The sequence below is a fragment of the Peromyscus maniculatus genome, chromosome 1 (assembly GCF_049852395.1).
Source record: "Peromyscus maniculatus bairdii isolate BWxNUB_F1_BW_parent chromosome 1, HU_Pman_BW_mat_3.1, whole genome shotgun sequence".
NCBI classification, from domain to species: Eukaryota; Metazoa; Chordata; class Mammalia; order Rodentia; family Cricetidae; genus Peromyscus; species Peromyscus maniculatus.
Window position 1 is genome coordinate 166,048,726 of NC_134852.1, and position 12,592 is coordinate 166,061,317.

At 40.0% G+C, this 12,592-nt stretch overlaps 1 long non-coding RNA gene across 1 annotated transcript; it reads left to right on the top strand.

Moving 5' to 3' along the window:
* Positions 1-5,202: 5,202 nt before the first annotated feature.
* On the top strand, positions 5,203-6,963 carry LOC143272464 (uncharacterized). The gene is made up of 2 exons (XR_013050063.1): positions 5,203-5,337; positions 6,714-6,963. It is a non-coding gene; the product is annotated as an uncharacterized LOC143272464 (long non-coding RNA).
* Positions 6,964-12,592: the final 5,629 nt, after the last annotated feature.

Consider the following 12,592-nt stretch of genomic DNA (forward strand, 5'->3'; position numbering starts at 1 on the left):
TCAACTCATTAATGAAACAAATATATACTAAGAATGTCTAATGAGCAGCACACTATGGTCAATGCTACAAAGACTTAAAATACCAACAAGCTCTTGTTTCTATTCCAAAACACAGTTGTAGGTTCTTATGAAGACTTGAGATGTCAACAAGTCATGGTCTGCTGTGGAACAATCTTTGTACACTGTAAATATGTATTGCTCTCATTGTTAATAAAAAGCTGTGTGACTGATGGCTAGGCAGGATTTTCAAGGTAGGAAGAATACTGGAAAGAAGGAGAGTGGAGTCAGAGGAGTTACCAGCCAGATGGAAGGGAAACTGGACATGCAAGAAAGTTAAGAACCATGAGCCTTGGGGCAGCACATAGATCGATAGAAATGGGTTAATTTAAGTTGTAAGTGCTAGTTAGTAATAAGCCTGAGCTATCAACCAAACATTTATGGTTAATAATAGGTCTCTGAGTAGTTATTTGAGAAGTGGCTGATAGATCAGAGATGATCTCAGCCCCTACAAAAAAAATCCACCTACAATGGTCCCTGTCCTAGTTAGCTTTAATTGTCAAGTTGACACAGCCTAGGGTCATCTGAGAGAAAACCCTATACTAAGGACTTATCCAGATCAGATTGGCTTATAGACTCTTCTTTGGGGGATTGTCTTGATTGGTAACAGGTAACTGTGGGTGGCACCTTCTCTAGACAGGTAGGTCTATGCTGTATAAGAAAGCTAGCTAAGCAATAGCCTTTGAGCAAGCCAGAGTAAGCCATCAAACAGTGTTCCTCTATGGTTTCTGCTCCTGGTACTGTCCTAATAGGGTTCCTGCCCTGAATTTCTTGAGTGATAGACTGTGACCTGGAAGTATAAGTCCAATTAGTCCCTTCTATGCCATATATTGCTTATGGTCATGGTGTTTTATCACAGCAATTGAATAAAACAAGAATAGTCCATGACCATCAGAACTTTATGATTGCATGGTGCTGCTTGGCTTCTTCTGGAGAGATGTAAATGGCTGTCTGATCACCATAGAGAAGACACTGACAACAAACCAGGTTCAGTTTGGTGAACCAGTAAGTTTGTCAGGATTACTTACAGCAGTATGGGTGAGGAATTACTTACAAGAGCACGGGTGATTCAAAGGCAGCCAAAGTACCAGGAAGCATACTCCAAAGGGGTGACAACTTGCAAAAGTTGTATCCTTGTGTAACCTTGCAGAAAGGTCTTGTAAATGTTCTGACAGTCTTGGTTTCCTGAGCCTAATAGACTGCTTGTTATTCTCTCCTTCCTTCAAGGGAAAGAATTTCAGTTTGGAGGAAGCAACTCTACAACATGTACAGTGGTCTTAGAAAATGGCATAATTTAAAATATGTACATACTGGGAAGAGCGGATATAGCAAACATGATAAGGGAAAGGAAGAGTGGAACATAGAAAGAATAGGAAATGGGGAAGGAAATATTTGGAAATGGTCGTGGCATCTTATAGAAGTGGTAAGTAGGGCTCATGTCCATATGAATGCATATGACTGACATTCACGAAGGGGTATAAAATAGGGGCTGGCAGGGAGGGTTGCATGAAAGCCTGAGATCTACAGAATTTCCTCTGTATTCAATGGGAAATATGTAATGGTTTTGAGGAAGGGAAAGCTTTGAGGAGAGCCCTGGTATAAAATTATGAGGGAAGCACCTAAATTCGATTCAAGATACTGGATGTACTAGAAATGGGCAACGCTGTTTCCAGATATGAGAAAGGCCAATCCAATGGCGTCAGAGGAAAGAGGATTGGTGAATGATGTGTGTATCCTTCCAAGATGTTCACATTCTGATTCGCAGAACCTGGTGCTTGCTTCTCTTGTCAATCAAGACTTGGCAGGTGAGTTGAAGTTACAGATCTTAAGAAGGGGTGATCATCCAAGATTATCAAAGTGGGCCCCATCTAATCACAAGAGTTTTTATATGAGGAAAATAGAATAATTGCCATCAGAGAGAGGAAACAGAAAAAAAAGCAGGAAGAGGGATGTGCTACCCAGATGACTTTGAAGTGAAGGAAAGGGTCACATACAAAGTCATCTCCCTTACATTCTCCAGAAGTAATACATTCCAACTAATACCTCAGATTTAAGCTACTACTCATTTTGACTTCAGATCTTCAGAACAACAAGACATTAAATTTGTATTATTTTAAAAGGCACTGAGTCTGTGGCAATTTGTTATAGCAGCAACAGGAAACCAATACAATGTGAGACATTGTATTCACTAGGGACTACCGATGACATATAACAACTGACTTGTTTGGTAAGAAAGAAGATTGAAAATGGTCAGAGAAATCATTGATAAATTACTCATTACCAGAGAGGAAAGTGGCATGGGGAAAAGATGAGATGAAATGAAATTCAAAGGGTGAGAAGGCAGCAAAAAGGGAGCTTCATACAGAACCTTAGAGAAAGGAACATTAATGACTACTTTAGAACAAGATAGACAGAGTCAAGAGAAAAGAGAAACAGGAACTTAAGGTCCCTAAACAAAACTACAAATAATACCACATTATCATGTTATTCATATTATTAGAGAACTTGTGTTTAATCACTTGTAGATTATTTATTTATGGGTTCATTTATTTATTTAATGTTTATGAGTGTCTGCCTATAAGTACTTGTGTGCACTACATGCGCACTGGGGCTAGAAGAGGCTGTCAATGGCGAGCAGCCATGTAGGTGCTGAGAACCAAACTCCATTCCTCTGCAAAAGCAGCTAGTGCTCTTCTGAGTTATCTTTTCTGCTCCAACTTCTGGATCTCAGAAAATGTGTGCCAGGGGCTCACAGCTTGACTTTAGGGCATCCCTGATCAGCTCCTGCTTCCCTTCTCTATAGGGCCTGCTCTGATCTAAATCAGCCCTGTTAGGAGTGTATATTAGTTACCAACTCCACTTTGCCACTCTCCAAACCCACAGAAAGAATGCAGTTAAGTCCATCTGCTCTCCTCTAAAATCTCTGATGTGGTAGGCCACCCTTGTAAAATCCAGCTTTCCAGTCACCTGCTCCCTAGACTTGGATGGTCCCGCAGGAATCTTGAACTTTCCATTCCCCTGTTGGTTGAGGCAGAATCCTCATCTCTGAGTGCCTACTGGCACTCAAACCTTTGGAGTCTGTTTGTCATTCCCAAGTACTTTTCCAAAAACAGCATCCAAAGAAATGCTTCTTCTTTCTCTGGTGAGGGATAAGAAAACAATGTTATCTCTGTTGTGTTACACATACATCTGTTATGCAGTCTCACGCTTTTGTGGAACAAAAGTCAAAGTTAAGTGCACATGGGGTTAACCCCCTCCTGCCCCCTTTTTGCCTTCACTAGTCCTGTTTAACTCTGCTCCTTTCTCTTCAGCAGGGCATGGAATGAAGTAAGCCTGGGAAACAATACACCACTCTAAATCTAGAACTGAAATATAGGCCATTTATTATGTCATCCAAGGCTCTTCTACCAGATTGCACCTAGCTGCCTGCCTGTACTAACAACTACCTTCCTAAGGTGGCTTCAGCTAGGAACAGCTGCTTCATCCAACAGGCACTGTCAGCCCAGTGAAGAGACCCTGAGAGATACTCCCAGACTTGTGAATATTCTAGAAATTTGAAAAAAATGTTAACGCCTCTGACATGCAAAAGTAATTAAATTGAAATTGAAATTCAAAAGAAATTGAATTTGAATTGAATTCAAAATGAATAGTTAAAAAAAACAAAATGAATAGTTAATGTTTAATGTTCATAAAATCATTATGTACTCCAAATTTGTCAATGGGCACATTAAATATTTGTAAATTTTCATCACAATTTCAAGGCAATCAGTAGCATATATTTTTTTCACTCACCAAAATATTTAGAGTGAAAAAGGACTTCAGTGAAATAATAGTCAATCATAAATTACCTTTTCATTACTTGATGTCAAATAATCTTAAAAGTAAATTACAAAATCTTATCACTTCATAAGGAAAATTATATTTCATTTTGGATACAGGTGGATGTTAATATTTGATAACATATAACATAAAGGCTCTAAACTAATTTTTCAAGTGGTCTATAAAGACTAAAAATGGCCTAGGTTGAAAGTTTGATGTTGGACTCTCCTTCCCTCCATCTCCACCTCTGGTAGCATTGTGAGACTGGACTCTATTCATTCACTCATCAGTTTCCTGTACCTTGTTGCAAAAGTTTTGTATCAATACTTGCATAGCATATGCATCCCAAGAACGTTTCTTCCCACATCCCTACAGCCTTTCTCTAGTCTTCTGAGGCAGTTTGAATTTACTTTTAAAAGCTATCTAAGGCAGGCTGAACTCTTCAAAACCTGATAAAAAGGACAGTGGAGGCTGAGTATACTAGAACTGTTCTGCTCTTTAGGCTACAAGTGTCTTCTGTGCTCAGTGACAATGTAAAATGGGGTTGTAACCTGAACACAGAGTCTCATGCATTCCATTCCCTTATCAGCGTTTTTCTCAAGGAAACAATCTCCAGTTTTCATTACAAGGTGCTACATTCCACAGATGTTGGATAGGATGTCTTTGGTGAAAAGTGACAAACAGGAGGCAGTACCTGGCCCTCTGCCATAACCTCCTGGGTCTAGGCCATTCATATTACTAGCTACATAACACCAGGTATGGAATACATGCATGCATGTATCTACATGATACACAGCAAGATGGCATCTCTTCTGCAATGGGAGACCTTCTTTGTTTGTTTTAAATTATTTGTATTTTAACATTTTTCATATAATATATTTATATCATATTACTTCTCCTTCTACAAGTCCTCTAAACCCTGCCCTTCCCACCCACCAACTTCCTCTCTCTCCTTCTCTTTCTCTTCCTCTCTCTCTCTCTCTCTCTCTCTCTCTCTCTCTCCCTTCCTCCATCTCTCTCAAAAACAAAACAAAAATCAAAACAAAACAATAAAACAGTAAGACAAAAATTAAAAAAAAAAACAACAACATGGAATCCTTCTAGCATTGGTCATCTATTCTTGGGCATAGGGCCTTCCTTGGAGTGTAGTTGATAGATCTTGTAACACTCCACTAGAGATTTTCCCTTTCCCAACAGGTATCAATCACATGTAGATTCTTCTTTTTAAACAAAGCTAGTGAACAGCTCTGAGGTCACTAGGTATCCCAATGATTTATTCCCTACTCACCTATCCAGATTTCAAAGAATGCTTCCAATCCTGTTCGCAAAGAGTTGAGAGAGCCACCTAGCAAACCTTCCATCTTTGATAAACCAGATAATCAGAGGACATTTATGTAGATACCCCCTTCATAGAACCTGGGGTACAGGAATAAGGAGCATAGAATCCTTCCCACTATTCAGGTACGTTGATAGATGGCTTTGATGAGAGGCTAAGACACTAAATTGATTCCCCTACAATGAGCCCGGGACCATAGCAGTAGACTGTCCACATGGGACACCCCACTGTGTGCAATTCTGCCATGCTCACTCATCAGCAATTATAGTCCTAGAACTTGGACCTTTCCAAATGGAGCAAGAACATCAATGCTGGCCTTTTGGATTTGGGGGCTTTTATGTATGAATTTCCTATCCAGAGTATGTTCTAAATCTCTTTCTTTGAGGCACATTGAAGCATGTGGTCCAAAAAGACAACCAGAGATAGGAAGGTGCTGTCTTTAATGAAGTAAAACTTGGTACCAAGTGACACTTAAACTAACTACCTTAGTCCATTAGAAGAAATTTACAAAACATTCTGGGAAGCCTAAAGTTTTCCCCAGAAATCCCAGAGCCACTTATTCACTGAATGGGGGCTGAGGTGTTCATAATATCTGTACCATTACTCCTTCATTTTTGGTGACCACAAATGATCCCAAATACATTGAAACTGTCCTCTAAGACTGCATAGAGGAGTGGAGTGTATGGCTGTAAATGCATTCATTGCCACTCTTACTTTCAAGCTTGCTTGTGCATTATCCACCACTGTGAGGCCACAGCAGAATACCGTGTGGGAATTTGTGCAATTCTTTCTGTCTCGGGGCCTCCGTCAATGAGTACAGCACTAAGGATAGCTCCTGCTCTTGTTCAGGACACCTCATACCCAGAAATGCATTTTATTTAAAGGTTCATTGTTATACTTTGCAGATTTTCCTGGACAGCCCTAGTTTTTGTTGCTGCTCATATTTTGCCAGCCTTGGTAGAGGGATGCTCAGGATTAGCAGCAGGAAAACCTCCATCTGAATGAGTTAGAGCAACTCTTGCAGCAACTTTTGTAAAACGGCTGCCATGTTACAGCCTTATTTCCCCTGCCTCGCCTTGAAGACAATGGCACATTTCTCAGCATCTAAAATGGACTTTTCCCCTTCTATATCAATTTTCATTCTCATAACCTGCTCCACATCCCCCAGGTCATTACAAATTGACTACCTCTGTCAGAGGTTTAGCGTTCTAGTTGAGGCCTTGCCAGGCTCTGAAAATACAGACTGTTTGCTCTCTAATTTCAAGCCGGGAGGTGGGGCAGTACCACCTGGGCTGAGAAGGGACTTGTCCTCAGAGTCGACGGATTCAGCAGTATGCAGGGCTTCCACACTGTGAAGCCATGTGCATTAACAGGTTGCATGTATCCTCAATGCTCTGCCGAATTCCTCAGCTAGAGGTTCGAAGCTGAAAGCAGTATGGAAGAAAGTAATCCTCCAGGATTTCCCTCCCTGCTCCTCCTACCTTTTTTTCTCTGCCTTTAGAACTCAGAAAACACAAAAGGGGAAAGAAGCAACCATGTTGGTCTTCTAGAGGGGACCAAGTGATCCAGAGGAGAGGCTACTGAAATGTCAAATATCTGTTCCCCATGTCACTCAGGAAGGTGAGTAAACCGGGAACAAATAGATGAATGGAGCCAAGGAGTGACACCTTCCTCTAAGAAGTCCTTAGACACTGCTCCTGCTGCAAATCATGGACAGCTTAAGGCTAAATAAAAGCAGTACAAGTCTGGCATTGCAGCCTCCATTTTGTGTTTACCTTCTTTATTTTGAGTCATCTGCTTAGCTGGAGTTAGACATATTAACCACTCCATGAGTGTCTTTCTAAAGACAGATTATAGCTAACCAAAACATCACACTTCAAAGCTGCAGGCTTCTACTGTGTTCTGTTCCAGACCTAAGTATGGTGCCTGAAGGTCTTATACTATTTTCCTAAATCTGCAGACACTTTGGATTCCAGAAACAGTCGAGCCTCACAGATTGATCACCCCATTGCGAGATGACCCTCCAAGGGATAGCAGCTATCTATTACAAAAATGATGTACCCTGGAGCAGGACAGCTTCCTGAGCCACCGTGAAGAACAAGAACCGAGACCATAATCAACCAGATCACTCCTTGATTAGGATGTTTCATTACCTATGCCTTTTGTCCCCTTTTCCAATTCTTCCTCTAAAGTTTCAACTAAAGTCTATGATAGTGCCCCAAAGAAAGACTTGAGAATCACTGAACACCTTCATCTGTTCTGTTTCTCAGTGTGGCCAGGTTGACTAAATTCTCATTCCCTGTCTTTCACCTTCCTCTCTACGTGGTGTATTGGGACAGGTCACCACATCTAATATCTATAGAGATTTCCAAAGCTGAAACTTTTGCACTAAAATTGCAGTTTCATGCTAGGCCATGTTACTGTAAATGAGGTACTGGCCAGAAGCTCCAGAATGGCCTCCAGGTTCCCCATGCACATGGCACTGGCTGGTACAGCAGGTGTTGCTTCCAATGGCACCATCTTGGTGAAGTGGAGGAGGGGTGAATATTTACAGCCTCATTCTTCTCTGCTGTAGTTCGAGACATGTCTCAAGCTTGGGTGGTGTTTCCATGGGAATTCTGTTTCCTGGATGCTTTCAGACGTTCGTCTTTGCACTCAACATTTGCATCTTATGAGCCTCCTTTTTAAAGGAGAGGAATCTATTCATTCCTATAGGGCTTTTCAGAAGTAGAGGTTAGTATAAGTGAGTGGATAATAAAAAATGTGCCACTGACTTTATGTGGTATTATATTTAGAAATATAGGCAGACTCTCCAAATTGTACTAATTTGCATTAAAATAAGAAATGGGCCTTTGTTTAAAGAATTTTGTGCACTTTCCACAGAAAATCTTTGGTCGGTATTTAAATAGCTAAGTTGAAAAATCTTTAGAAAGTTCTCTGAATTTCACCAAATGATCTTCACATTTTAAATAGAAGCACCCTCAGACCCCCACCCCACAGCACAGTTCCGAAAGCCTAACCAATATTGTGCCTTTTAAAATCCATTGTTAAAATACCAATATTAGAGCCTATAATAAAAGATGTATTTTTGAAATAGAATCACACACATACACACACACCAAAAAACAAAAAACAAAAACAAAAACAAACCCTAATGTTTTTAGTTTCTGACTAGCATAATCATATAATTCTTGTAAGGAAACAAAATGCTACAATGCAGCCAGTGTCCTGGGGAAATCTGAGTTTAAACCCAGGTTTGGGAAAGTGTCTGTATGAAGCTGTTAAGTGCAGAAACCACAGGGTAGAAAGGAAGGGATCACATAGGAGGATTTGTTTGTAATGTGTTTACTGCCACTGGTGAAGCAGGCAGAAGGTATTTACACTAGGAGTAGGCTGCTCTTAGCCAGGAGTATCTCCAGACCCAAGAACTGCAGGCTCTGCGAGTCCAGAGGACTGTGCTGATTTTCCCACTGCTTGCTGAATCTGATGCTAGCAGGGCCTCTTCCAACCTGCACAGCTCTCATTTAAATGCATATCCTATTACAATGGAACAGCATGTCTCTCGATCTTGACCAGGCTGGCATTTTGCACCTAAGAAAAACAGAACAGAACAGTCCACAAAGGGGCCATTGATGTTAAGCTTACTCTAGCTAAAATCACAAGCGGCTTGTTAGAAGCCAAGCAGTTGATCTGCCTTGGTTTCCTGAGCATGTGTCAGCTCCAATCTACAAAAGACCTGGGGCCCAAAGAGAAGGAAATAATGAATGGCAGCCCCTCTTGTCTGTTATCTCCTGTTTAAAAGGGGGTTCCCTGTGTCAACCCTACCCTTGCACTGAGAAAAATTAAACTACCCTGGGGAATTTTTTTAAAATTATTCCTCCAAGTTTCAGCCTCATTGCTAGCATCCACTGACATTTTCTGCAGCATTTGTTTTTGCTGTTTGCCTAGCATTCATGTTGAACAGGCATCTACTGAGCACTGTGATTTGCTAGCCACTTTGCAAACATTATCTTGTGTCATCAGCCAATAAGGCTATAAAACAGGCACTCATATTCCTGCTGTGTCGATGAAATACAGACTTTCAGCAAGATTAAATGACAGGTGCAAAGTTCATGGCTAATAAATGATGAAATCAGGGTGGATCCTGGTTCTGGAAGCCAAGTTCCATGTTCTTTCATCTACAGCCCAACTTACTGACCCCAAGGTCAATAAACCAGAACATACTGAGCTGCATGAGCAATAGCTGAGTCCCACTAGTACGTCAGGTTGCAAAACATCCAGAGTTTTTTCCAAGATTTTTCCCCCCAAGCTTCAATGGATCTCTCCTGCCATCTTAAAAAAGCATGAAAAGGCCCAGGTTAGAATGCCAGCTCTGGCAATAGCTCCTTTGGAGTCTTTTTAAAATTCTGATCTTTTATGCGCTTCTATCAGATCATCTTCAAACTGAGATTAATAATTGTGACAAGATGTGGTTTTCCATTGTCTCCATTCCTCTGTCCCACTTCATTTCACAGATGGTGTGGAGAGGACTTGCATTATGCATGTCCATGTTAGGCTGAGCAAGTAGCAGATGTTGCCAAAAGAAAGTTCTGTTGTTTGCTTTGCCCTTAAGAATGTAAGAATTCAGCTGGGCAGTGGTGGCGCACACCTTTAATCTCAGCACTCAGGAAACAGAGGCAGGCAGATCTCTGGATCTCTGTGAGCTCAAGACCAGTCTGGTCTACAAAGCGATTTCCAAGACAGCCAAGGCTACACAAAGAAACTCTGACTCAAATTTGAGAATCCTTTAATTATAACAAATAAATAGTGAAAATACTAGTAGAAATCTGAACATCCCCTTCATATTTAATAACATTAAAAATTACTTTGCTAAGAACAGGCTGTGATAGGCTGTGTGGTTCCTTGCTTCTGTTTCTCTATCTGAACTGCTTTTATGCACTGAATTTCTCTACCCTTTCATGCCTGTCCCAGCTAAAGAACTTCAGCTCCTCAGGAAAAAAAATAATAATAATCCATTCTCCAAGGGCTAAGTGTCCACTTTATCCAATAAACAGGGTCAGAGAAATAGAATCATATGGGAAAACTAAGGTCACAGGGTCTCCCCAGAGTGTGGCTTCTAGAGAGTACATGAAGGAAGAAGTGATAGCTCATACCAATAGTGTACCTCCAGAGAGAAACAGCTTTCTGGTGCCCACAGAACAATCTGTATAGGGAATGTTCATATCTGCTTCTCTCCTAACAGGTATGAACTGGAAATATCCCATAAACTACTGACTAGATAAACAAGCAATGTAATATATCTGTGGAAAGGAATATTATTTTATTATTCAGCAGTTGAAGGGAATTATGATAAACTCAACAATATAGGTGAGTCATAAATTCATGATGAATGAAAGGGGCAGGCAAAGAGTCTCTAATGGATGTTAGTAGCTGTATCAAGTTTTAAAAGAGAAGGTCTGATCTACTGGACAATAGTCAGTGGTTACTTAGAAAAAAAACAGTAATAGGGCTCAATGCCAGGAGAAGCATTTAGTTTATACAGGTATGTATGCATGCATTTACATTGTAATTCAGTTTTTTTATATATCTTGAAAGTTTTGAATGCTGAAGATGATAATGCATGTAAGTGTTCCTCTTAATTCCTGATCAATAATAATAGAAACAAATTATAGTCATAGTAGTAACTAGAATTTTCTGATTGCTTACTATGAAACAGACTGCAGATATAAGTTGTGTTGAGTTTTGATTATAACTCTATAGACCAAGAAGCACAGGTGCTCCTCAATTTTACATCTCAAATTCAAAATACTATAAATAAAAACATATGTCAGGTATGGCAATTTTTGCCTGTTATACCAGCACTTAAGAGACTGAGGCAGGAGAATTATAAGTTTGAGATCAATCTGGGCTATACAGTGAGACTCCACCCACCCCCATTATATGCCAAAGGATCACATGTCTCATGCCTGCCTTAGTACCCAGTCTATTGGCCCCTACATTCAGGTAGGGATACCAGACTCATAACACCAACTCCACCCATCTCTAAGAAGGGACCTTAGCCTCGTGTTGCCATTTCAATCTATTCCCTCAGCCATCCAGCAGACCCTTTCTAGGTAGGGACCTTAGAGTCACACTGCTCATTCTACCCACCCTCGTAACCATCCTGGGAATAACATGTCCCACCCATGCCTTTGGCACACACCCTTCAACCACTTCTTTCTAGGTATTCCATCTATTGGCACACACACCAATTCTATCTATCCCCACTGTGAGACCCTAGACTCAAGTTGCCAACTCTACTCATGCTTCATTACTCTCCAGCTCAGCCCTCTCTATGAAGAGCCAAGACTCAAAGAACAAACTCTAACCAACCCTGTGACAGAGCTAAGAACTATGTACTACCTTTTGCCTCCCTCCCAACTTGGCCACCACTAAATGTACAGAAAAAACGTACAATATTAAAAGCTTCAAGAAGGATAAAGTCACATATAAAGGCAGGCCCATTAGAATAATAGCTGATTTTTCAGTGGAGAATATGAAAGCCAGAATGGCTTGGACAGATGTTCTACAAGTTATAAAAGACTACAGATCCTAACACAAACTACTATACCCAACAAAGCTATCAGTCATAATGAAAGGAGAAAGGAAAAGTTCCCACTATAAATACAGATTTAAGGAATGTATGACCACTAAGCCATCTCTTCGGAGGATACTGTAGGGTACACTTAGATTTTAACAGAAGGTAAAACATGTACAAAGTACAAAGAAAAAATAAACAAATTCAGAAAATCAAATCAAATAATGTCTAGCAACACACAATAAAAGCAACAAAGTGATAGTAATAAATACATATTGTTTAATTATAACTCTTAATATTAGTAGTCACAGTTCTCCAATAAAGAGACACAATCTAACAAATTTTATTAGAAAACAGAATCTTTTTTTTTAGTTTCTATTTCTTTTTTTTCTGCCTTCAATAAACACACCTCACCATCATGGATATACACTACCTTAAGGTAAAATGATAGAAAGACATAAGCAATTGGAGCTAAGAAACAAACAGGTGTAGCTATTCCAATACCTGAAAAAATAGACTTCAAAATTGTCAAAAGATAAGGAGAAATACTTCTTCTTCATTAAAGGAGAAACTCACCAACAAGATATAACAACCTAAACATATGTGCCCTAAACACAGGGGCATTCAATTTTGTAAAAGAAACAGTGCTAGCTTTAAAATTACAGGTTGACAAAAGCATAGTGGTAGTGGGTTATTTCAATATGTCACTCTGATCAATAGACAGATCACACAGGGGGAAAAACTAAAGATTATAAACCTATTCAAAAAAGTATCAGGGTACAAACTTGACATGCAAAAATCAG